This window comes from Macaca mulatta, chromosome 13 (genome assembly GCF_049350105.2).
Source record: "Macaca mulatta isolate MMU2019108-1 chromosome 13, T2T-MMU8v2.0, whole genome shotgun sequence".
Lineage (NCBI taxonomy): Eukaryota > Metazoa > Chordata > Mammalia > Primates > Cercopithecidae > Macaca > Macaca mulatta.
Window position 1 is genome coordinate 64,514,765 of NC_133418.1, and position 27,857 is coordinate 64,542,621.

Genomic DNA, 27,857 nt, shown 5'->3' on the forward strand with positions numbered 1-27,857 from the left:
CATGGGGAGTTTTAAATGCAGATATTGATTCAGTAGATTCAATTGGGACCTGGGATTCTGCATTTTTATCAAGTTCCCAGCTGATACTGGGACCACATGGACCACAAGAATCTGGAAATACAATGTAGAACATGATGGAATAAGTCTTATTTTGAATCCCACAAGTGGGATTGAATTCCAGCTTTTTTTTTTTTTTTTTTTTTTTTTTTACTGTAAACTTACATTTTGGGAGATGCCATGAGATTAAAAGAGCCTGGTTCTCAGGAAGTGCTCCATAAAAATACACTTTCTTCCCTGTTTTGGAAAGGTTCCCTCACCTTCACTTGAGGAGGGCGCTGATTGGGTCAGATGAACGGAGTGGCTCAAATCTGAAACATCAGCCACAGACTCCAGAATAATGAACAGTGGGTGTCTCCTGAGAGCCAGGTGGGGTCTTTGGGGATTGTGGACAGAGAGGCTCCACTGGGCACTGAAAATGGCAGTGAGGAGACTTAAGCCTGGGCATGGGGCAGTGCGGAAGAGAGCACTTCCTCCTGTGCCAGCGAGGACGAGGGCCTGAAAGAAACAAGGCCGCCACTACGGGCCTGCCCAACTCCCCATCTGCTCGGGGAGAAAAAGGACACGGAGCAGAGGCAGGAATTCAGGCAATTAATCCTTTATTTAAAGAATAATAAACAGCCAGATTTTACATGCTGAAAGAGGGAACAAGGTAAAAGGGGTTAAAAACTAAAAAGCAAGGACGGCAGACACCAATTAACACAATGCTAATTGACAATTTCCCCAAGCTTCCATGAAACATGCCAGGCCGATTTCCCCAATTGCTAATTAAATCAAACCGCACACACAATACTAATTTCCCTAACTTAGGGAACTCAGTAGACAAATAAAATGAGAAACTAACTTAAACATTTTGTCAAAGTATGGGAAGAAGGATGAATGAAATCTTAACATGAATAAACTTTGGCTCCAAGTAAATTTGTTAAAGTTCTGGCATGTTTAATGAAGTCTTAAAATATCCCAGTATCTCCGTTCTACTCCATTCTACTCACAATTGCATAAATGCACTTCCCTAATCACAAAATAATACACAGCAGTCCTCTTAAACTTACGTTCTCTCCCTCTGGTGAAGGGTACCCAGCGCATCATGGAAGTGACATGTAAATTGCACCATTTAAATATTATAAAATACCTACTTAATTACAATTAAAAACAAAGGAATAACTTGTCTTTAAAATAGTCCCTGAGGTTCTTTGAGCTGGAGTCTGGCTTTGTGAAAAACAGAAGCCAGTCACTTAATCACATAGTTGAGTGGAGAAGCAGCCGCCTTGGCTGACTTTCTCGCAGTCTTCCTTCCCCTGCACTCCACAAAGCTTGTGGGGCTCTGATCTGTCTCACAGGCCCCATCTCCTTCTCTTCCCACCAGCCCCCTCTGCAAGCCTGTTTTGAAGTGTCCCCTTTCACCTCTGTGCTACATTCAGGGCCCACTAGAAGCATCCCCGTTGAATTATGTCATCACAGAATGGGGACGGGTCTTTAAGGTCATCTATCTAATTCGCTCATTTTACTATTGAGGACACTCACGCCAAGAGATGTGGATGTGCCTAAAGTTCAACAGCTGGCCTGTGGCCCCAGGTTTTTATTTTTTAATTATGCAAGAAATATGTGATGATCTTAATAATCATAACTTATACTTGCATAGTGTTTACTACGTGCCAGCCACATTTCTAAGCACTCTACGAAATTAACTCCATTGATCCTCACAGTAACCCTGAAGTTGAGATCATTATCTCTCCATTTTACAGATAAAGAAACTGAGGTGCTGTAGTGTTAAATAATGTACCTGAAGTCATATCCCTAAGTGGCAGAAGTAGATTTGATCCAAGAAGACTGGCTGCAGATCCAAGGTCTGAACCACTCTATTCATTTGCTCTTTTTTAGAGTAATTAGAAAATAGGAATAGAAATAAAAGTAGAGCATGAGAAGCAAGCATCACTTGTAATAATAGCACTACACAGATATAACCATGATTAGAATTTCGAACATAGCCTAACATAATTTGTTCTGCTTCTTACATATTAAAAAAATAGAGTTAAACATGTTTATATGGTCTCACATGATTCACCTTTTTTTATCTTAACAGTCTTATTATGAACAGCTTTCTATTGCTTATAAATACACATGTACAACATGATCTTCAATGGTTGAAATGCAGTCCACTGAATGGATGTGGCACAATGTATTTAACCTATGCACCAAACTTGACACTGAAGTTGTTTTCTTCTTTCCCTATGAGCGTGTTGCAATGAACATCTTTATAAAAACATTCTTATCCTTTCGTTAGATTGCCCTTCACTATTACATATATGGAAACTGGAAGCTCTAGTAGGTAAGGGGGAGGGAGAGGTTTGTGGGGACACCCCTAAATATGCAGAACTAGGAAACTGGACTCCAAACCAGTAATGGAGGAAACCCCCTTTTTCCTAAGTGAAATATTTCACTTCATGTCCATTCTTGTGCACCTCCGCTTTCTTGGGGATCACTAAGGCAAGGGCCAGAGCCCCCACTAAAAGAATATAATAGGCAACTCACCATCTGTGGCTAAGATGTTCTTCCAAGATGTAAGTGATTAACTTTACACAAATGCATGTCTTTAAAAAATTAATGGTTTTTATTCTTATTTTAGGGTAACGGTTGCCCAGTGGGGATATTATGAGAACTAGGCTGCAGGTGAAACTTGTTTACCTGGTTTTCCATGTTCCACCCACCGACCAGAGGGGCAAGTTGATACCCCTGCCCAGCCTGGGGTATAAGCATGGGAGACAGCCACGCATGGCTGCAGAGCCGGGTTCTAAAGCATTTTTGGTCTTTTTCTCCTGACTGGCATCCGTAATGCATTTGTCAAGAGGGAGGCTGCTTATCTGTCCTTGTCCCTTCCTGGGACAAAGGCAGACCTGTCACCGTCAGATCAAGGGAACACCAGAGCCGTGTGGAAGGACAGCTCAAAGTCTTTCTGTTCATTGTGATTTATCATAATCACTGACCCCTCCCCCAGGATGAAATAGGAATGAAATAGTAATGTGATAGGTTAATGCCGATAATTAAAGAGAGTTTAAGACCAGTGTGAGGCTGAACTGTGTGTGTGGGTGGTTGAAATCGTTGTTTGATGTGAAAGTCAATGATTGAATTATTCAGAGAGAGTGATTTCCAAATGATAATTTTACACTTTACATAACTGATTTTGATTTATTATAGTGGCACCCAGTCGAGCTGCTTTAGTTCTAAGGGGCTGTCAGCTTTTCTATCCCAAACCCCTGGTTTGGAACCACCCCCCTCCCCAAAACCTGGTCATGTCTGAAATTTGACATTGTTGTTGTTATCTTCCTGGCATGGCTTTTCCCCCTTGTCTCTCATGAGAGTTTATGACTTGTTTGGTTTTGCAATTTATAATCTGGCAGAGGGGTGTGTGTGTGTGTGTGTGTGTGTATGTATACACGAATGAGTGCACACAGGCCTGGGTATGTGGATGGTGAATGGCCCAGATAACCTGATCTCCCTTTCCTTCTCATTGTGGCTTTATGAAAGCTTTGATCTTTTGTCATTTAGCAAGAGGTAGGGCCATGCTGGGAATAGGACCCTACGGGCCGTTGGAATGAAAACAGTACAGCAGTGGCAAATCGCAATGCTGCTTCAGAATTGAAAAGAGAGAGTGAAAAGTGTGAGGGAGCCCTACAGGATCAACCCAAGAGAAGGAATGTCAGACTTTGTGAAGGTGTGAACTGACACCAGGTAAATCCATCTGAAAAAATCAGTCCTTCTGAGGACAGTTTCTTCTCATCGAAATCTTTTTTGCTGGGAGTGATGTAAACCAAGACCCAGATCTCCTGCTGTTCTTTTGTGGAACAGCCTAGGATGCAAGTGCCATGTGACAGGCGAGCTAGTTACTTATCCTCACATATCAGCTTAACACCCACTGCTGCCTGCTCCAGACTCTATCCCTCCTTGGTTTGGAACACCTGGGGCATGGGGCACTTGTTCTTGTGGATGAAAGTGGTGGCACAAGACTCATTCATTAATTGACAAATCCTAACTGAGCATTTGTATATAGTATAATAATATTGACAACAGCTAACATTTGTTGAATGCTAACTTTGTGACAGATGCTGTTTGAAGGACTTCATATTGACTCATTTAATCCTCCCTAGAGCCTACAAAGTAGCTCTGTTATTAGCTCCATTTTGCCCATCAGGAGACTGAGGGTAACTAAGGTGCCTCTGAGCAATCAGTGCAGCATCAACACTCAACCTTCTGCCCCACCTGTCCTAGTGGGAGATGCCACATTCCGTGTATCCTTGGCTTTTCTTGCCTAGGCCTTTGGATGGCTGAGTGCAGGTCTGAAACCTGTGGCTCTGAAGCAGGCAGGAGTAAAGCTACTTCATTAAAGAATATGCTGGAAAACTGTGGAGCAACTAGGTGAGTTTGGGGATCATGAGAAAAGTTTGGGATGAGTGGAAGGGAGGTGAAGGAGCTGGGGCACATTGGTGGAGGAAGAGGAGGAGAGCGGACAGGAAAGGGAGGCATTGGAAAGAGGTCCTGAAAGGCCAGACCCTGCTCCTGCTCTGGTCCAGTACTCTGGTCAGATGCCATGATGACATATCCTGGAAGGAACTTGAAGCTTCCTAAACTGTGAAACTTGTCAACTGGACAGCGTCCCTCAGTTCTGCTTTGGTGTAATGTTCACAGTAATGTGAACACTGGGGAAGGCTTGGTAAATCTTGCAGAGCCCTGTTGCATTGGTGCATCTCAGACTGGGGTTCAGTTACTGCCAGAGGAATCAATGCTGCCCCATTAGCCTAGTGGATTTCAAGAAGGAGAAGTTAAATACTTTACTTGGTTAGTCACCAAAATATGACTTTTATAGAAAAACAAATACCAATAAATTATGGAGTAGAAAATAAAGTTCTAATGCATTGTTAAGATGAAACCCAGGATTTCTAAAAACTTTTTGCCTTCCACTGGAATTCTGAGTGAGGGCCCCGTCCCTTGGCAGTGGGGATTTACTCTTCTCTGCCCCTTGGGGCATTTTGAGAGAAAAGGAGAAGAAGTCTGGCTGCCTGTGTGCCCCTCTTTCCGGATGACTCCAGAAGTCTACTTGTGCTCTGAACTTTCACTGTGAACAAAATTGTAATAAACTTGGGGATAGGATGCCTTTCAGAGGAAGGTGGGAATCCCTAGAGAAAGAATAGATACACTAGAACTCAATAAAGGCAAAACTTTTCTATATAACAAAAGACAACATAAACACATGTAAAAGACAAATGACCAACTGGAAGGAGAAATTGGCATGCCATATAAAGGATTAATATTCTTCGTATACAAAGAGGTCTTAAAAAGCAGAAAGCAAAAGATCAACAACCTGTAGCAAAATGAGCAAAAGTATGAACAGGTAATTTACAAAATACATACCAGTGCTGAGAGACATTTGAGAAGATACTCAACCTCACTAGTTATTAAAGAAATGTAAATTAAACAATATTATATATATTTTTCCACTTAGCAGATTGAAAAAAATGAAAACAACTTGATGCTGGTAAGTGTGTGAGGAAATGGGCAGACTCATACAGTGTCAGTGGGAATGGGAATGTAAATTGGTACAGCCTTTTGGGTGAGTAGTGTAGTTGGGTCTCTAAGAATTGAAAGTGTTCTTATCTAGCACCTAAGCATAAGATAATATCAGGAATATTGTGTATGTTTAAGGATATATGTATAATGACTTTTCTTTTGTAGCGATGGGGTTTCGCTTTGCTGCCCAGGCTGGTCTCAAACCCTTGGCTTCAAATGCTCCTCCTGCCATGGCTTCCCAAAGTCCTGAGATTACAGGCATGAGTCACCGTGCCCAGGCTATAATGGCATTGTTAATAGTTGGTTCGTGAAAGAGTTGGTTACAACTTACATGTCTGGAAATAGGGGAAATGGTCAGATGTATGATTTTGTTCATGCAATGGAATATAATACAGCTATCACCTTACTAGGTAAAGCTGACATGAGGAAAAGCATAGTGCAGGCTGATGTGTGGAACATGATTACTCTCTTTTGATTAAAAAGAGATGTATGTTTATATCTAATGGTGTTGTTTTAAACATAAGTAAAAATGAGGAAAGAAAATGCACTAAACTCCAAGAGAGTTATAGTTAGTGAGATTAGATAATTAGAAGAGACTTTTAAGTGTTTTGTCATGTTTTCAGAATTTAAGCAATACACGAACAAATGTAAACATTTGCTTTCTGTGTACTCATTTGGCTTTCGACAGTCCCTATTTTGTATTCCTGGTGAGCTGACCAGATGCATATATCTTCCCTTTTTCACAAGGAGATGACCTTGAGGTTTCTTCCAAACTCCTCATTTTGGAACTGAATGTGCGAGGCTCTGTGACCATGTCTCCATTTTCATAGGACAGTCCCGGTTTGTCTGTTCTCCCAGTGTTCTGTCTGATTAGTGCTTCCTCTCATTCTCAGATACGTCCTGGTCTGGACTGTAAATCACATGGCTTCCTTGCTCAGACAGGTCAAATCACAGGTCAGGCTGGCAGAGTTGGTGAGAGGTGGAGGCAGGAATAAACACAGAGCTCCTGATTTCATTGGATTTGGTGAAATGTAATCTCTTCCCTAAGTGAGCTTCCAGCAACTTCTGCAAGAAAAGGCATTTCCCCACAACGGTAGGTGGTTCTCTGGAGAAGAATACTGGGGTTAGGGCCAGCCTAGATTCAGTTCTTACTTCTATCCCTCACTGGCTGTTGGCCTTTGACAAGTCACTTAATTTCTCTGAGTCTGAGATTCCTTATGTATAAAAGGAGGTTAATAGTGCCTTCCTCAGAGAGTTGATGTTAGTATTAAATAGAGTGCTTAGCACAAATGCTCAGCACATAAACCCTATTGATAAGAAGACCAGTCAGATGGAATTCTAAGTTATGTAAGCCTCCAAGTGTTTGCAATCCTCTGATGTAGAAAATGAAATTTTTGATGTATCTTGACCTGGAGGGACACCAGTCACCTTGGACAAGCCCATTCCCATTTTATAGATGCACATTCCAAATGTCCCAGGGAAAGGTCTTTGCTTTAGGGATGCTGAAAGATGGAAAAGCTCTGAGTTGCTTGTTAGAAGTCTAGGTTGGTGGACCAGTGGTTTGTGTCTCTCAGGCCAGTGTTATAGAGCCAGAGGCTCTTCCAGTGAGAAGGGAACTTGGAAATTATCTAGTGCCACTCTGGGCAGAAATCTTTCTGGCAGCTTTGGATAGCCAGAATCTATGTTGTATTGCTCTGATTCTGCTGGGAATCAACCGCAAGTGGTCCTCTGGTCTGCTCCCTCATCCCCGGCTCTTCTCCTCTGTGTGCCCTGGCTGGGAAGAGTCTCAGGCCCTTCTGCCACATGTCACCTGGAGTGCTGCCCAGCTGGTTAGCTGCCTGGGTCAGCAGTTCTGGGTGCTCACTGCACACCCTCTGTGTCCCTGGCAATGACCACGTCTCTAGGTAAATATCCCTTTTGTTTTCTGGTGGGCAGTAGGGAGAAAAGGGCTTTTGGGTTTTCACTTCTGAACTATGCAGGAAGAAGGAACAAAGGACCTGGATGAAAACAACAACAACAACAACAACAACAACAACAACAACAACAACACTTTTTTTAACTCTGCAAAATGGTAGTTGGTCTGTTTGGAAATTTGAGCCGTAAGCTCTCACTCATTCTTAGCTCAGTAGAGAACAGAATTCAGAAAGGTTTGTGGGTAGGCTTGCTTCCCATTTCCCATATTCTCTTTCCTTATAGTTTGAATGTGGTATCTCCTTCTGAGTCTTCTAAAAAAAGTAAATTATTCTGGGACAACAGAGGCATATTTGAAGGGGCGACATGCAGAACATGAACTGACGTCATTGGACAAAAAAATTGAGTCTATTCTGCTCCTGTGTTTACCACAACAATAATTTCCACCATCTAGTGGCCATTTACCATGTGCCAGAAACTGTGCTAAGTGCTTTAAGAGGATGATCTCATTTCATTTAATAAGAATTTCTGAGTTTGGTGCTGCTATTATTTCCATTATTCAAATGGTTAAACTAAGGCTTAAAGAAATTAACTTGCCCCAAATTCCCCAGCTAGATTCCAGAATATATGAGGCCAGATCTCTCTCTATCAACAACCAAGTTCTTATTTCTACATTGCTTTGCCTCCCACTGCATCCCAGGAACCTACTGTGTGCCAGGCATTGTCCTAGAGAAGAGCTCGTTGGGTGGCAGGTTTTGACCATAGATTTCCATGGTACGCTTGAAATATTTTTGTCCAATTCTGATTGACACCTCCCTCTTCCTCCACTTCCTTTCTTTCTTCTAGAGGAAGAAAGTCCCAAATACCTGGTGGTTGCCATATCTCCCAGCCTATGTGGTCAACATTTAATTACATTAGCATTTGTTTCCACTAAAAGAGTAATCACATTACTGCCTTTCATGTCACATTAGTGAAAATGGATACCAATACGATACATATTAATAGAATATGATGGGAAATTGCTAATACAATTAGACTTTCACGTTTTATTAGTTCTGGAGTGACACTCTATGCTGAAGAACAGCTCACCTTAGTGGCGACAAGAAAAAAGGTGGAAAGTAGTGGATGTCTTCCTATGTCAAATGGACTGAACGGGATATCGGGGGCCTGGGGGCCATCCATGGGGTCCCATGATCCGTTTCTGGGCCCCACTTCCTGCTCCTTCCTGTAACATGAGCACCTTTTGGATTTGGGCTGGGAGAGGAGTTCCTCCTTCACAGCCAGGCCGTGCTGCCTGAATTGTGGTCATTAAAGTATCATGTAACATGATCCTGCTTGGGTGGCCCCAGATCAGATAGAATTAATATTTCATTATCCCTTCTGTGGCTAGTGCTGGCAGAGAGGGGGACAAGGCAGGGAAAATGTCCCCAGGGCCCTTCCCAACGCTCACCGTCAGCTCCCTGATAGGCCCCTGCATTTGGCTGGGCGCCCCAGGAATGACATTTGGTTGCTTTGTCTTCCTAGAGGTCTCCACCTTCCGTCCTTCTCTTTCTGCCCACCCCCTTCTTTCCACTTGCCCAAGTGATGGTGGAAAGGCTGTTTACTGCATTGCTGGTGACCATCTGTAGGTGTGTTGCCGAGGAGCTTCTGTAGTTCACATTCAGTCCTGATTGATTATCTGCCGCCATATTGGATCTTACTCCTGTGGCTTTGTCTCCTCATGTCCTCTACTTGAAATGCTCTGTACAAACCCAGTTGTCTTTCCAGGCCCATTTCAAATTCTCTTTCTTCCATGAAACCTTCCCTTTCTACTGCAAGTCGATGCTACCCCTGAATTAAACATATACTGCATATCTCCTTATGTGTTCTCGTAGGACTACCCTAATGAGTTACAGTGGCCTTGTTCAAAAGAAAAAAAAAATGATTCTAAACTCTGAGAACAAAGCAGACAAGGCCTGGTGAGGTGAATATTAGACGTGGGAGGAAATGAGGGTATCAGAAGCTGGCATTCGTGTGGGTGGCACTTTGGGCTGACCATAGCATGGGGTGCGGTGCAGTCTGGGAAGGGCAGACCAAGACTCACAGAGGGGCAGGCTCCCGCTTCCTTCCCTCTGTCCCTCATTTCCTGGTATTTGATTTTATCTCACCCTGGCACACGATCCAGAACTTGGGATCTTGAACGGAAAGCCAGTTATTCTACAATTGGGAAGAAAAACTGTGGCAATTAAGGAAGACATCTATTGCCTTGACAAGGATTCATTTTGTGGGGAGGAGTTGGGGAAAAGAGATAAAGGGGGGACGAGGACAACCTGTCTTTTAAATAATAGGTAATTTACTTGGGAGAAGGCTATACATTGTGGATAGTAAAAGGAGAACTTACAGCCTCAGAGCTGTCAGCCAACCTAAATCATTATGGCAGCAGGGATTTTATTTGCCAGCTCTTTCATGTTCTTCTACAGGGAGGGGCACCAGGGGAAGCTCTGGAGAGAGCAGGGAGAGGCAGCAGATGGGCCACATGCACTATAGAAGCACAGGAAGCTGCATGGCTAGGGGCATGATCACAGGTCTGGGAATTGGGCAAACTGAGTCTACATGTAGGAGTTGTCAACAGAAGAACAAAGGAAGGGTGCTGCATCAGGTGATGGGTAAGGCCCCTTTCCATTCTGAAATTCTGCAACTCGACCAAAGAGCGGGTATACCACATGTCAAACTTTGAGACTTTGAGACTCAGTCCTGAGACTCAGTCCTGGTGTGGAGTTCTGGAAACGGGTAGTCTATGGGTGAGCACTGGTAGGATCTAGATGGATAGGATGAGAGTAGAGTGGGAGGGCTGGGGAGTGCCCTTAGAGCAGAAGAAAGGCACAAGCAGAGGTGGTGGCAGTAACTCCCAGCAGGGTACAGGGGATTGTGAATAAGAGGGCTTTGGAGAGTGCCCTCAGAGCAGAAGAAAGGGCACAAGCAGAGGCGGTGGCAGTAACTCCCAGCATGGTACAGGGGATTGTGAATAAGAGGGCTTTTTATAGGGAGGATGAATTGCAAGGCTGGGGCCAGATGGTGGACAGCATGGGATTGGCAGCCTAAAATGTGTATGTTTGACCCTGTAGGTCAAAGGAAGTCAGCGAAGGCAAACTATTTCTCACTTGGAGCTTGCCTCACTGTGATGGCTCATGAGGGACTCCCAAGAAGGCAGCCAACTCTGTGCAGTCCATTCTGCAGGCCTGGAGTGCTGTTGGATGATCCTGATGTCAAAGTAGGAGGTCCCTGTGGGAGGCGAGTGTGAAGGAAGTCATCTGGGGTGGGTAAGTGGGTTTGCTAATCAGGTTTGAAAGTGGAGAGAAGGGTGAGGGTGTATCAGGGACCTTTTAAAAATTTATACCCGGTCTGCCACTTAGAGGCACCTCTAAGAGGCACCATCCTGGTGTCTTGGTGGGCTTCCTCTCTTGTTTCTTTCCCTGGCCTCTTAAGAACACGCACACCTGGGCGTGGTGGCTCATGCCTGTAATCCTAGCACTTTGGGAGGCTGAGGTGGGCGGATCACTGAGGTCAGGAGTTTCAGACCAGCCAGGCCAAAATGGTGAAACCTTGTCTCTACTAAAAATACAAAACTTAGCTGGGGGTGGTGGCACGTGCCTGTAATTCCAGCTACCTGGGAGGCTAAGGCAGGAGAATCACTGGCACCCAGAAGGCGGAGGCTGCAGTGAGACAAGATCACCCCACTGCAGTTCAGCCTGGGTAACAGAGCGAGCCTCCATCTCAAAAAAAAAAAAAAAAAAAAAAAAGAGAAAAAAGAAAACACACACATACGCACAATGTGAAGGTGACTGTGGGAGCCTGCCTGACTTAGGCTGAGTCCTGCAAAATCCCACACAATGTGAAAGTAAAATTGAGGCAGTTGTCAATTATTTAACGAACCTAATGTGTTCTGACCCAGCGTTCCAGGCCAAGGTGTTCTGACCACACAATGTCTGCAAGGTGGGGACAGTTGATTACCATCATATCGTCACTGTCACCATCACAAGAGGACAACCCTGCATCAGACATGCCATTGACCAGTGCAGTTCCCTTTGATTTGTTCTCCTTCTTCCCAGCATAGTTCCTGAACATACATGTCAAATAAGTGTTTGTAAGTTCCATGAATTACATATTGAAATTATTATCACTGCTAAGTCCACTATAACAAACAATACTGATTATAGAGCAGGAATATCTTTTGTAATTATAATGTTCTTCAAACTTCTCTGATCGACACACAGCATATTTAAACAGGGATGATCAAAAATTATGTGCACAGTGCGGTCCTTGTCTTCCCTTGGGCAGCACAAAAGCTCTCCTCAGTAGGTAACAGCCACCAGCCAGCCTTTGAGCAGCTGTGTCGAGATGGATTCAGTTTCTTTGCTGAGGGGGGGATGCGGGGGAAGACACCCCTGCTTTTAAATCAAAGACAATTCAGTTTGGAGAAAGGTGTACCTTCTGGAAATAAATAAAAGGAGGCGCAGTGTATTGTCAGCTGGCCGTCTTAAATCAATAATGCAGGCAGTCTGTCTTGCATGCCCATTCTGTTGTGAGGGGGAGGAGCACCTGCCTATAGGCTGGTCCCGAAATAAAAGCCCTCGTCGGGAGATGTCCAGGGGTGCAAGTGAGTCTTGCTCTGCTCTTCAAGGCCTTTCCGGAGCCAGGCTGGCAGTGTGCCTGTCAGGGGTCTGAGGATGTTAATGTCCTTTACATCCAGATCACATCAATCTGCGTCCATTATTTTACCAGGCAGGGACACCTGGATGGGAAGCTCTATTTTCTTTGAATGGCCTCTGGCTTATAAAACAAAACCAGCAAAGAGCACGTAATCCCTTTGAGTATTTGAGTTTTTGAGTGCCAGGTACTGTGAGAAGACTCTTGGTTGAAAAAAAAAATTAAAAAAAAAAAAAAGGAAGGCAGCATTTTTAAATCATCTTCTTTGTTTACAAAGTGGTGACATTCAGTCTTGAATCAAAGGGAACAGTTTCCAGGTAGAAAAGTCTCATGTTTGTTTTCTGTCAGCTACCAACTACCAGCACGTTTTTCCTCCAAACTTTGTGCAAAATCAACTTACCTTGATTTAAGCCACAAAGAAAAAGACTTGGGGGTAGAAAGGGTGGGAAAGGGGGAAGCTTTTAAGAGATTATCCTTTTGGAGTCTTGATAGATTAAGAGGGTGATCAAACTTGGCAGCATCTTAATAATAGGGACACGTGAATTTTGGCTAGGCTAATGGAAGCTCTTTTGTCAATTTCCTGTAACCGTGCTTGACAGGACTCAGGAAATGGCACGACTGGCCCACCTTTGATACCTAGAAGGGGCTTAATGAGATTTAAAGGTGCGGCACCATGACTGGAGTTTCCCACATTAGGTGTAAGTTACACAAAAAGTCCTTCTATGTACCAGTCCCTTGCTGGCTTTGTCGCCTGCTTGCCGCAATTCAGAATGTGTTTTTTCTATAGAAGTAACAGCTGAAAGCCGGGCAGCTGAGTTTCTGAACAGAAATTGTTTTTCTAAAAAGACTTTTTTTTTTTTGGTTTGGTTCCATTCAGGACTGTGTCTCTGAAATATTATCTATCGTAAAAAACATGACATGAATTTACCATGGCAGTCAGCTGCAATTTTTAAATACATTCGTTAGGTTAGTGAGTAACGTCTTCCCTTCCCAAAAGACACGGATGAAGAGCGGGAACATCAGACTGTTATGTCTTGGGGGTAGATAAGTGGGCGAGGCCATGCCAGGACATGTGAGCCCAGATGGGGCCCACACGTTTCTGATGGAATATTTGAGCTGGAAGTATTTAACGTGAAAGATCCTGCCTCCAGGACCACTTGGTCAGCCGTAAAGGGGCTGGGAGTCATGATGTGTCCACATATGTTTGCTATGTCAGACTGAGGGTGGAGCTGCCCAGGCAGGGTGTGGGGGTTACAAAGTCAGTCTTGCTAGCCTTTTATTATTGTGGCTCTTCGGGGGACCTCAAGGCAAGCTAAAAGGTTTGTCTCTGGCAGCTGTCCTGGTGAGGCTGTGCTGGAATAGAATAGACACCACTTAAAGTGGGTGGGAAATGTCCTTAGACTCCTGTTCATTTTGTTACCTGTCTGACCCTGTGGGCATTGGGCTTGGTTCCCTGCATGCAGGAAGCTCCTCTGCCAGCCAAAAGGCTAGAGATCTTCCGCCACACCACCTTCTAAGCATGACTCAGCTCCCTAGGAAGCTGCCAGCCAAGACTTGAATGACCTTCCTAAGCTCTTTTTGAATTCTGGCCCTTTTACTAAGGGTTAAAGATGAACTTGACATTACCATGTCTCTTGCTCATACTAAGTAAAACCTGAAAATATGACCCTGAACTTCTCCAGTCTGGTGGCCATGGTACCCTGCCTTATGACCAAGAAGAGATCTTGAGAAGGGTGCTTCCAGCTTCCAAATTGGGCAGCAAAATGTTTACATTCCCAAAAGGATCAAGGCCTGAACTTCCTAGAAGCCAAGCTGACAAGCACATGGATTGATATTTAAAGGGGGCAAAGCTTCTAGGAATAGTTAAAATGAACTTTCATGTGATGCAGCATCCATATTTTAGTTTAGAATTGTCCACAGATGCACTTAAGGAATCAATGAGAATGAGTGGAACTGATAGGCCTTGTGAGAGTTCAAGTTTTTTTGTTTTACCTCATCTGCCTTATAAGAATGTATGGTTTCTCTTTTTCCTGTCTTATGCTTGTGATTTATAAATATCAGACTCCCTTTTGCCACCATTGGCCTGGCATCAGCCAACATTTCTCCTAGGTAACCTGGGTTTTCCTTCCGTGGTATTCAAGGTACCACTTGGGAGAAATCAAATATAAACTGATCTATTTTATAGATAGGTGTGTATTTTAAAATGCTACCTGTTTAAAATATTTGCAAATAGAAGTTATTGAAATGCTCACACATGGCTCCTAAAAATGTGTGAAGGGCCAGGTAAAGTTGGAGGTTGCATATTCAGGAGACCCAGGAGGAAGCTGGCTGGTGTGGCTTTGGGCCAGGGGCTGCTGGTTGCACCAGCTTTGATGAAGACCATCACATGAGCTTGGCTTAAATACCAGTGCCACAATTTAGTAACTGTGTAACTTGGAAAAATCAATTAGTCCTTTCCGAGTGGTGGTGTCCTTAGCTATGAAATGGAGATAATACCAACCTTATAAGATTGCTTTGAGAGACTCTTAAAGTTTTGGCCATGAAGCACAGTAAGAAATGCAGTTTACATCATGAGCCGGCACAAGCAACTACATACGTGCACTTGTAAAATGAAAACAAACTTTTCTTTTTTTTTTTTTTTGAGACTGAGTCTTGCTCTGTCACCCAGGCTGGAGTGCAGTGGCCGGATCTCAGCTCACTGCAAGCTCCTCCTCTCGGGTTCACTCCATTCTCCTGCCTCAGCCTCCCGAGTAGCTGGGACTACAGGCACCCGCCACTTCGCCCGGCTAGTTTTTTGTATTTTTTAGTAGAGACGGGGTTTCACCGTGTTAGCCAGGATGGTCTCGATCTCCTGACCTCGTGATCCGCCCGTCTCGGCCTCCCAAAGTGCTGGGATTAGAGGCTTGAGCCACCGCGCCCGGCCAGAAAACAAACTTTTCATAAAACAGTTTTAACCTATAGCCTAAAAGTGCTCCCTGATAGTTTCTATTACATTGTGTTTTTTCATTGGATATGGTGATTACAACCCACTACAATGATTTTATGACCAAGGAATGGGTTGCATCACAGTTTGAAAAACACTGTAGGTGCTTAATGAGTGTCAATTCCCTTAATATGTTGAAGACCCAGACTTCTTACTAATTAGGATATGATAAGTTACACTGCAGAAGCAAACCCTGACATACCTGTGGCATGACACTGTGAAGCTTTATTTCTTGCTTTTGTCAAGTTTGGTGTGGGTTGGGCAACATTTCAAGGCAGCTCTCTTCCGTGTGGGATCCATGTTGCTTCGATCTTATCACTTCGTTGTTTCCACATGTGGCTTCCACAGTTGCAACTAAGGGAAAAAGAGGGATGCAGTGTCTCATGGATGCTCTTAAGGATTAGGTCTGAAAATGGGTATATCACCACTGCTAAACTCTAATGTCCAGAACTAAGCCACATGACCCTAACCCAACGGCAAGGGGGATGGGGACATATGGTCTTCCTATGTGCACAGGAGAAGGAAAGTGTCAGGTGGTCGTAAGGAATGACAGAAACCACATACAGTAATATTTAGGCAGCACCCAGGGTAAGTCTTTGACACACTTAGCGATCAAGTAATAAAAACACAGAACTGGTCTGATTTGAGGCATTGCTGCCCAACCACTAAGGAACAGACTAAATTAATGACTTCATGGGGCCTTTTTATGCTTTATTGTATTCCACTCCCATGATTCTAAAGTTTCACAGACTTACTTATGGTTAGAGATACAGTTTTCTACAACTATTGTGAACTTACCTATTGCTTGATCTTGGAGCTCAACGGTAACGTCCTTATAGGACAATGGAATAGGACTGAAAGTTATGTTTCAAGTTGGTGAGCCCAGAGTGTGCATATATAATAACAAGTTGATAATGATAGTGAACATTTATTGAGTGCTTACTGTGTACCAGACATTGAGCTAAGCAGTTCACAAGCTTTGTCTCAATTCATCATCATCATAACATTATTAGGCAGAATCTTAGACATCTTAGTCCTCTTTGAGATAATCTATTCTGCTACCCTCACTTCAAAAGTGAAAAAGAGCGGGAGTTCAGAGAGATCAAGTGATTTTCCCAGGGTTGCACAGCAAATTAGTGTTTTTGCTAGGATCAAAAGCCAAGATCTGGCATTCCCTCCAACAAGGACATATGAGGGATACACTGGTTGTTTTACTGGCCTTAGCAAAGTTAATTGAATCTTCACCTTTAGGGTTTTCAGTTTTACCCACGTGTACACCAGAAATGCTAATCCGTGCTGAGATAGAATGACCAAAACTCCATGACTACTATTAAAGTTTAAACTGGTCATGTTAGGTAGAAATAACCAAAGTTTTCTCAGCCAATTCAGGTATAGACCAGGTAACTTACACTCTTGTTCTCAACTTCAGCTAGAAACATTAAGTCTAGATTGTAGTAAAAGATCCTCATTCATGATTTCTATTTGTTTTCACATAGGTCTGCATGCTGTCTTCTTTTTACCAAGAAGTCCTTGGTTACTACCAGTACTGAAAAGAGAAATTGGAATTTGCCAAAAGAAAGCAAATATAATACTGATTCTGATAGGATAGAGGGAGCTGGCTTAAGCCACAGTTTAATGGGTGTAAGCTTAAGGAAGAACTTTCTAGTGACAAAGTTTTTAAGCTCTCCTAGAGGTGACTGAGGAGGGCTCTAGTGCATCTCTCTCTGGAGGTCTGAAAAGATGCTTTTCCAGACCAGTTCAAACCACAGATGTTGACTAATGATTTTCCAAGGAATATATAAAGATCATTTTATAATTTTATGAAATCAGTTTATCGTAGTTGTTCAGTGTAGCACATATCTTCATAAAAATTTACAGAAAATTATACTGTGCACAGTGTGTGTGTACGTGTATGCATACAATTTGTACACACGTGGCCCAGATCCAAGTATCCTTTAGAATACCTTCCCGAGAAGGGCCAAAGGGCCTGGATGTTTATAGTGCGGTGTTCCTAGCCTGGCTTGGTTGGAATTTGCAGTCTTATTGTCTGCATGTGCATTTGCAGCTAAGATGAGAAATTCTCTATCTAACATCCTCCACACATTTATATTTTTTGGATCAAGAAAAGGGCAAAAAAGTTACTACTTAGATAGGAGCTTCCAGTGTCACTGTCCCTACTCCCTCTGCTCTGCGTATGTGGATGTTCTTCCAGGTTTACAATTAATCATGTGTCCTGAAGGGGTGGGTATGCTGGGGAAGCAGCATCTTACAGCTTTGCTATTAACGAACGTTTACAGGGGTGTGCTGCTTGGGGGTGCCTGGGCTCCCAGGGTCTTCTCTGAGGTGTGCAGTCTGCTAGGGAGGGCATTTTTATGCCGTGTGTGTACTGATAATTTTATTAACTGGAAATCAAGTCTTTTCTGACTCAACACAGACTCCCAATATTCCCGCATAATGTATTTGACATTTCTGAGACAGTGCAGTCTGAAGAGTATGAGCACTGAATAGGGAATCAGGAATGCTAGTTTTTGTCCTGATTTGGCTGCTGCCCTGCCTCTCCCTGGGCAGCTCGCCTAACCTCTCTGTGCCTCATTACCTTCCTTTCCCTACCTGGAAAATCAGGACCGTTTCTTTTACCTGCTGTAACTCAGACATGTCAGGTGCAGCCAGGCAATTTTCTTGGTGCTGTTGGCAGGGAACATATGCTATACATCTATGATGGTGTTTTTGTCTTTGCTATGATTACAGTTATTTATTTTTTAATGGCTCAGAAGAAACCGCTGTGAACTTAGTATAAGAGTACAAACTCTGTATTATAATGATCTACTGTTGAAGTGGAGTCTTTCAGATCTATGATATAATTTCCAAATGCCACCTTCTGAATGCAAAACAGCACTTTGTCCCAACCCTTGAGATCCAGCTATTTGGGGCTCAATTTTGAGAGAGGTGGGCATCCTTCTTTCTCTTTTTCACTGGACAAGGTAGGCCTCATTTTCTTCTTTCTTTATAATAATTTGGATGCCCCTTTCTTCACTCCAGCCCTGATCTTTTACATCTTTTGTATGCCCTGGGTGGAAGAAAACCTCCTGAGGCTCATTACCTGCAAATAGTGCTTCTAAAAAGGAGACTGTTTCAGAAAGTTCCAAGCACTGAAAATGGGTGTGTAATAAACCATGTTTTGCATCTTTAATTATAGCATTTTACACCACAAATGCTGTAATCATGCTTTCACTAGAGCTAAAGTAATGTGCAATTCTAGGTTCATTCATTAATGAACTGGCAAATCAACCAAGGGTCTTGTCAAAAACATCACTGCAGTGTGTGTCCCTCTGTATAGACCACGGGATCAATCTGTAGTGGATCCCCTCTCCCAAAGCTCACTCAAAGGCCTTCTTAACAAGTGTCTTGTTCAAATATGCAGATTTTCTGATGTGATTTTATATAGTAACTACTGGTCCCTAGAAAAAAAAAGGAATTGTTTCTGAAATTTGGCAAGGAAGGATGCAAGGGGAGGGTGAACGGCAGACCTGGGGGGCAGAGATAAATATTTATATGATTCCGAGAAGGTACCCAGAAGGCCTCCTGGCCTAAAACTAGCTTGCTTATTTAGGTTTCACAGAGTCTGAAATTTCTTCATCAAGGATAAGCTTTTGGTTAGGCATTGTCCCTGAGAGGGAGTGGAGAGGGGAGTTGTCACTTAAACAGCAAATACTTTGTCCTTGTTTGCAGATGACATGATCTTATATACAGAAAACCCTAAAAGCTCCACCAAAATACTTAGTACTGATAAATGAATTCAGTAAATTGCAGGGTACAAAATCAACAGACAACAATTAGTAGCATTTCTATATACCAACAGTGAACTAGCAGAAGTTTATAGTAGCTACAAAAATATCTAGGAATAAACTTAGCCAAGGAGGTGAAAGATCTCTGCAAGAAAAACTGTAAAACATAGATGAAAAATTGAGGAAGATACACAAAAACAGAAAGACATTCCATGTTCATGGATTGGAAGAATTAATATTCTAATGTGGTATGAAAATGATCATACCACATAAAGCAAGCTACAGATTCAATGCAATTTCTATCAAAATTTTAATAACATTCTTCACAGAAAAAAAATCCTAAAATTTATATGAAACCACAAAAGAACCCAAATAGTCAAAACAGTCCTGAGCAAAAAGAACAAAGCTGGAGGCATCACACTACCTGACTTCAAAATATTCTACAAAGCTATAGTAACCAAAATGGCATGGTACTGGCATAAAAACAAACATATAGACCATTGGAATGGATTAGAGAACCCAGAAATAAATCCACATATTTATAGTCAACTGATTTTCAACAAAGGTACCAAGAACATTCATTGAGGGAAGGACAGTCTCTTCAACAAATAATGCTAGGAAACTGGATATCCAAATGTAGAAGAATAAAACAAGACCCCATGTCTCACCAGATATAAAAATCAACTCAAAATGGATTCAAGACTTACATATAGGACCCAAAACTATAAAACTAGTACGAGAAAACATACATGGGAAAAAGTTTAGTATATTGATTTGGGCAAAGATTTTATGGAGAAGACCTCAAAAGCACAGGCAACAAAACCAAATATAGACACGTGGGATTATTTTAAAATAAAAACTTCTGCACAGCAAAGGAAGCAATCAACAGAGTGAAAAGACAACTCAGAGAATGGGAGAAAATATTTTCAAACTATTCATCCAATAAGGGATTAATATTCAGAATATACAAGGATCTCAGACAACTCAACAGCAAAAACCAAATAATCTGATTAGAAAATGAGCAAATGAGCAGAATAGACATCTCTTAAAAGAAAACATACAGATGGTCAACAGGCATATAAAAAATGCTCAATATCACTAATCATCAGGGAAATGCAAATCAAAACCACAATGGGAAATCATCTCATTCTAGTTAGAATGGTTATTATCAAAAAGACAAAACATAACAAGTGCTGGCAAGAATGTGGAGAAAGGGGAACACTGTTGGTAGGAATGTAAATTAGTATAGCCATTATGGAAAACAGTATGGGGTTCCTCAAAAAGCTGAAAATAGAACTACCATATGATCTAGCAATCCCACTGCTAAATATATACCAAAAAGAAAGGATATTTGTATATTGATGAGATATCTTTACTCTCGTGTTTATTGCAGCACTATTCACAATAGCCAAGACATGGAATCAACCCAAGGGTCCATAAAAGATGAATGGATAAAGAAACATGTTGTATATACTCACAGTGGAATACTATTTAGCCACAAAAATAAAAATTTTGTTATTCATGGAAATGCGGATAAGCTTGGAGGACATTATGTTAAGTAAAATAAGCCAGGCACACAAAGAGAAATACTGCGTGTTTTCACTTGTGTGCAGAAGCTTAAAAAGTTAATCTCATAGAAGTATGGAATAGTATAGTGGTTACTAGAGGCTGGAAAGGGTGAGTGGGGCAGGGAGATCAGTCAGAAGTTGGTTAACAGACACAAAATTATACCTAGATATTAGGAATAAGTTCTAGTGTTTTAGAGCACTGTTGGGTGACAATAATGGACAACTTATTATGTATTTTCAAATGGCTAGAAAAGCAAATTTTGAATGTTACCAATACAAATCAAATAATTAAATGACAAATGATTGAGGTGATAGCAATTACCCTGATTCAATCATTACATATTATATGTACATATAGTATACAAATATCACACTGTACCCCATAAATATGTACAATTATTATGTGTCAATTAAAAATAGTAAGAGAAAAAAAAAAAGAAAATACTTGTGGGATGCAAACCAGAGTCCATTCAGTGTTAAACTGTGTTTGTATCAACTTGTTTTCTCTCTGACCTGAGGAGTTGGGATGCAGAAGAGGGAAAGTCTTGCTGATGTCAGTGTGGAGATTGAAGCTTTCTTGTCTCCAGGAAAGGGAGGGCATGCTGTGGGGGGAGGTCTGGAGGCCGTAGAGAATCAGTCTGGCCTCCTTCCCTGTTATGCTGGAGCTCCGCCTTGGTGAATAGACATATGGGTCAAATTGATGAGGAGGGTTGAAGAGGTGATAAAAATCACATCAACAGTGCTCACAGTTCAGCTTCACAATTCTGAAATGATTGGCCAATGTCACATTAGGATCTGGCCTTCTCTTTAGGAAAAGTCTTGAACTTCTATGAGAAACATCTGAAGTTTCTCTAATGTATTAATTATTATTATTTTTAATCTATTATAAACATAATATATAAAAAAATATTATTAATTATTGTTTATTGTCTGTTTTCCCTCACTAGAATGTAAGTTCCCTACGGGCAGCTTCTTTGTTTTGTTCATTGCTGTGTTCAAGTGCTTAGAACAGTGCCTGGTACACAGTGGGTGCTCAATGAGTATTTGCTGACTATATGAACATGTTGATTATTTCCCTCAGTGTAGGATAATTCACTCTTTTTCCATTTCAACCCCTAGATACTACTCACTCCTGCCCCAGAAATTCTTAGACCTGTCAGCTTGGCACTGTTTTTCCTCTCTAGAGCCCTCTCAGAATTTGGACAATTGCAAATATTCGATTTCCACCCCTTTCTTGAAGTGAGAAAGCTGTAAACAGTGATATGGCAGTCTCCACTAGCTTTTTGCACGATGCCAGTGGCGGTTTATTGCAAAGGCCAAGGCCTAGGATGGAACGTAAACAAACACAGCCATGAGTTTAAAATAGACCATTGAGCAGCTCACAAAATAGGGCCCTTGTTTTTAAAAGAGCAGTGGATGCTCTTGAGAAATAATAAGAAATAATAAGTCTGGATGCTGGATGGAAAGCTCTGATGCTTTCTGGCTGAGTTTGTCCTTCGAACTTTATTTGTGTTTGGCACGCCTGTGCTGGAGCCGGCTGCCAACCGCGGCCAGGGTCCACAGGCAGTGGAAAGTTTATCTGAGCTGCAGGAGGAAAATTGAAGTCTCTTTGGAAAAGCTGCAACATGCTTGTTGTGCTAATTTCTAAGAGACACAGATGCCCTTTGCAGAGAGTGTCCGGTGTTTGTCCTAAGCAGAGCATGAGATTTGGGTACTGACAGACTAAGGCTCTGGGGGAAAAACGTGTGGGCTAGGGATGTTTTCTTAACAACACCTTATCTATGAAAGTGTTCTCATCTTCAAAAATGAGGCATTGCTATCTACCTCATGGAGCTGTTTTAGAATTAAACAATATGAATGTATGTTCCAGGAGTTTAGCTCTTCCCTTTTGTTCTTTCCCCACACCCAGTGCCTAGCACGTGCCTGGCATCTGATAGGTGACTGTAACACTAACCTCCTTTTACAAAGAAGCAGAGGAAAACAGAGCTCTTTTGCCAGCGGTTTGAAGGAATAAATAGCATTCTTTTCCTTTTCTTACCTCCAGAATCCTTGTTCTTTAAACCTACATGCACTCACACACACACACTCACACACACACACACACACACACACACACACAGAGCAAATAATTTATCAGTACAGTTTCACTGTAAAAAATTTGAACAATTGAGAAATATATTCCCAGTTCTCCCCCAGAGTATTCAGTGTGGGAATGAATCCTTCCAGAAGCCATGTATCTCAGTCTCTATCATCTGTCTCTATCTCTCATGTATTTCTATAGCTATATTGTCTATCTGTCTGTCTATCTATCTATCTATCTATCTATCTATCTATCTATCTATCTATCTATCTATCTATCATCTATCCATCCATCTATCATCTATCTATCAATCATCTATCTATCCATCCATCTATCCACCCACCCATCCATCTACCTAACATGTATCTTTCCACCTACCTACCAATCTGTGATGGTTAATTTTATGTCGACTTGACTGGGCCATGGTGCACAGATATTTGGTGAAATATTATTCTAGATATTTCTGTGAAGATGGTTGTTTGGATGAGATTAACATTTAAATCTGTGACTTTGAATAAAGCAGATTACTCTTTATAATGTAGGCGGGCCTCATCCAATTAGTTGAAGGCCTTAATAGAACAAAGACCTTTCTGGAAGAAGAAGGAATTCTGCTAGCAGACCACCTTTAGCTGCAAGTGGAAGCTCTTCCTTGGGTCTCTAGTCTGCTGAACCACCCTGAAGATTTTGGACTTACCAAGCCTCCACAGTTGTGTGAACCAGTTCCTTAAAATAAGACTCTTTTTTTCTATACACATCCTGTTGGTTCTCTTTCTCTAAAGAATCCTAATACTCTATATTATCTATCTATCTATCTATCTATCTATCTATCTATCTATCTATCTATCTATCTTCCATCAGTCTAATCTATCCATCTATAGCAGGGTAATTTATAGAGATATTAATTTGTGTCCTGTTATTATTTTGTTACCTTCTCCCATTCCAGGAAGACACCCAACTTCATACTATAAAGACAAAGCAGAAATTGTCTGCCCCTAACCTCCCTTTCTGAAAGCTCTAGAAACTTGATGGGATTATTCCTTGGTGGTGAGGGAATGGTAGGATGGGGAAAATAGGCAGAAGCCTTGAGAAAGAAATACTGGGAGGTGGTCTAGGATCAGAAACAGGTTCTAAGGGGTGAGACTTTGTCCATACCTTTACCTTTTCCTTAGGCAGGGACAAGGCCTAAGGAATGGGTAAAAAATCTCTTGTGCCCAAGAATGCACTTTGGTCACTGGGATCGTCTGTGAAGACTCCCATGCCCAAAGATGATATGAAGATTCCTGTGACTTTTGGATAATGTAATAATCAGAGTAGACCAAAGGTTGGAGGGACCATATGGAAGATATTGCTCTGTATGACCCTGGAATCCTGGCATGACACAGGCATTGGGGCTGGCGAGTGATATGGTTTGGATTTGTCCCCTCCAAATCTTATGTTGATATGTGGCTTACAATGTTGGTGATGGGGCCTAATGGAAGGTATTATATCATGGAGACAGATCCCTTATGAATAGCTTAGCACCATTCCCTTGGTAATAAGTGAGTTCTCACTCAGTTAGTTCACTCGAAATCTGTTTGTTTAAAAGAGTGTGGCACTTTCTCCATCTCTCTCTCTCTTGCTCCTGCTCTCACCATGTGATACGCTGGTTCCCCATCACCTTCCACTATGATTGTAAGCTTCCTAAGGCCCTCAGCAGAAGCAGATGCCTCACCAGAAGCAGATTCCTGTATAGCCTACAGAACCGTGAGGCAATTAAACCTCTTTTCATATTAATCACCCAGTCTCAAGTATTCCTTTATAGCAATGCAAGAATGGCCAAACATAGGGAGATACAAGCCAAGATAATGACTACTATTGTATATAGCCCTCCAGTTATGATTCCATTTATGTAAAGATGTTTATGTACTATATATATAGAGAGAGTATATATAGTTTTTTGTTTGTTTGTTTGAGATGGAGTCTTGCTCTGTCGCCCAGGCTGGAGTGCAGTGGTGCTATCTCGGCTCACTGCAGCCTCTGCCTCCCAGGTTCCAGTGATTCTCTGCCTCAGCCTTCCAAGTAGCTGGGATTACAGGTGTGCACCACCGCACCTGGCTAATTTTTGTATTTTTAGTGGGGATGGGGTTTTGTCTTGTTGGTCAGGCTGGACTCGAGCTCCTGGCCTCAAGTGATCCACCTGCCTTGGTCTCCCAAAGTGCTGGAATTTTATGTGTGAGCCACTGCGTCCGGCCTGGGTGTTCAAAGTGTTACTTTGTTTTAGTGTGAATATATTTAATGTAGGATTTACAGTCTCTATTTAGTACATTTAGGGTATTATTCCATAACTCTATCTCATTCTTTCAAATATTCTGTAAAATACTCTATATTACTGATACGTTGTAATGCAAATAAACCATTTCCTATTGATAAATTCTTAGATTGTTTCCGGTTTTTTCCTATTGTAAGCAATACTCTAGCAAACATCCCTGAATATTGGCTAATTGTTCCCAACTGCCTGAAAAACAGAACCTCATCTCCTTTCAGAATCCCATTTCACTACTGCACACCTACAGGAGCCCAGCTCTGTGATAGGCTTGATGGGGAATCTTGAACAGACCGAAGACATTCTTCTCTCTGCCTGAAGCTGTGATCTTGTGAGGAAAGGAGGCCTGAAGAGCAGGAGACTTCCCTCTGTAACCGCAGGATGTCATGGGGCAAGAAATCAGGACTAAGCACATAATGGGAGGAGTCATGAAAGATCAGGCGTGTATGTATGAGAAGAGATTAACATCACACCCAGGTTAACATCACACCTTCCTTGGGACACATGAAGGCATGGCAAAGCAGGATTGCCCCCATAGCTCTTCTCAAGCAGTTTCCCTCTCCTCGTTTCCCTTTAGTGTTACTATCTTTTATAAAGAATAAAGACTTGTCAGAGCTGAAATCCCAGGCTCTGAAAAGTTTGTGTATCCTTCCCATACACACTTTGTGTGTTTACTATATATGTGTGTTTTTATAAATAATATAAACTCTTGTTTCATGTATTTAAAAATTTTGCAGATCTTTTCATCAAGATGTAAACAGGCAAGGCCGGAGACTGAGTCTTTCTTTTGGCACCCACTAGCCTTGTGAGTAGTTAGTGTGGCATTTTCTTTTGACCAGGTTTGAGAACATGGCAAACCTGGGGGGCAACATGGCCTCCCTTCCCCTCGCTCAGCCCGCTGAGCCTCTTCCTCAGATCCCTCAACCAGGAACCTGGCATTTATTTCTGAAACCTTTTGAAGGACTCTGGGCCAATACCTTAGCCCATAAAAATGTAAGTCTCCACTTTCCAAAGAGCCTTTTTATGGTGACACACCTGGGCATGAACATGTAAACGCTAAGGAATGAATGCATCTCTATTGAGTGGATTCCGTGAGTAGTCGGGAGCCATTTGGGCTCCTCCTTGGTGCACTCTAGAAATGAAGCCTTGTGATGGGTGCAGTTGTATTTACTGCTTTGGCCAAGGTTGGTGACTACGTATGGCGAGGAAGATGCCACCCAGTCTGCCTGTCCCAAATAAGGAACAAAACTGTCATTAATCAGACTACTTAGAAAATTCTATACTTGGTCCTTTCATGATAAAATGAGGTAAAAATATAATATCTTCCTTTTTGGACAACCTCATCTCCAGCCAGGGTGCAAAAGCAGAAAACAGGAGGAGGAGCTCTCTCAACCCTCCAACTCCAACTCTAAAAGGTGAAGGGCGGGCAGTTTCTTTGGCTCCAGATGAGGGTGCTGATTTCCTCTAGGGCACAAGCGATGGAGGAGCAGGGCCTCCTCTGTCCCTCATTTCTTTCCTTCCTCCTGCTTTTTCAGTTTTTCTTGTAAAATGTCTGGGATATGTGAAACTTCTTGTTTCAGATACTTGGACTTTAGGATTTGATTTGATTTTCTTTTAAACTGGTGTTGACATAGTTCTTTTTGTGTGGGTAAAAGGAAGTAACAAGAAAAGAGGTGCAAGAACTTTCCATTTGATGTAAGAACAATTTGCCTTAAGATTCTGCCCTCCAAATACTCAGTTTTGGCGAGAGTATTTTTGCCATCAGCCTTGTCACCCAAGATCTCATTCTTTCCTCCCTGTTTTCCCCTTCCTTCCTCCTCTAACACTTTTGCATGTGTGTCAATACAATGAAGTTGCTTTGAGCTTTTTTTTTTTTCAATTATTCAACAACTTTCAAGTGGAGAAAAATTTGGGTCTTTTAATTTCATTTTTGGCTTTTTTTTTTTTTTTTTTTTTTTTTTTTTTTTTTTTTTTTTTGCATGTGTGTGTCTTCTTTCTGTTTGCTAAACAGTAATTGCGGATCTTCCTGGCCACCTTTAATACTCCCAGCTAATTATCCTGAAATAAATCTCTTTCAAGCTCGCATGCCAGCAGTTCTGGGATCCGAGCGGCTCTTTCAGCTCCCGGCTGCCTGTCACTCAAATGGGCCTCAGCTGCAACTCCGAATGATGAGTATTAACCTCCCGCTGGGAAGATTCACCCAATCTCCCCACTTCCAACAGCAGCTCCCAGGGCTGCACCACGTTCCTACCTGTTAGCCTAAGCTGGGATTTTCTTTTGCTAACGCTGTGATTTTGAAAAGTGGAAGAGGATTCCTGGGAGAAAGACACTCAGTTAACCTTCTCCTAATTGCCATTCAAGATGGAAAAGGGAGAGGAAGACAGTGGCTGTCCCAGGAGGGCGACTGGGCCGTGGAGTGGTCTGCAGCCTTGTCGGGAAGCGCACTGGTCTGTTGGTGAGTGTACGAGAGCATCTTCCGGGTCCAGGAGTCTGTGTCCAGACACTGCTACTTGAGGGCAGTTGATGGTTGCTGTCTGGGGACAGGTCTCAATTTCAATTTATTGTCCTTTCTGATGTTCTCCCTACTCCTCAAATGTCCCTCAGTGATGTGCTTTTTGGTAGCTCACTGGGTTCTCCTTCGTCTACCCAATCTCTGCTATTCCTTTCTACATTTTCTCTCACTGTGTTCAGCAAGATTCATGGTTTCTTGCTGATTCTTAGGCCTATTTCTTTGGAAATTTGTGGCTGGTCTCATTTGCCTCTCCTGAGCAAAGCAGTGTTCTCCCCTCACTCTAGGTAAGTAATGGTCTAGTTAAGTGAATGAATGAATGAACAAACGAATGAATAAAAAATAAATCTTGTTCCCGAATATTAGGTCACCATCCTAGATTAACTTCCCTGAAACCTTTTCTTTTCATGCCGG

At 42.2% G+C, this 27,857-nt stretch overlaps 1 long non-coding RNA gene across 1 annotated transcript in view; it reads left to right on the forward strand.

The window, feature by feature from the left end:
* The window catches only part of LOC144333604 (uncharacterized), a 49,243-nt gene extending 23,735 nt beyond the window's left edge, over positions 1-25,508 (forward strand). Inside the window, exon 3 of the long non-coding RNA XR_013402484.1 lies at positions 25,156-25,508. This is a non-coding gene — a long non-coding RNA (uncharacterized LOC144333604). The remainder of the gene's footprint in view (positions 1-25,155) is intronic.
* The last annotated feature ends 2,349 nt before the right edge of the window (positions 25,509-27,857 follow it).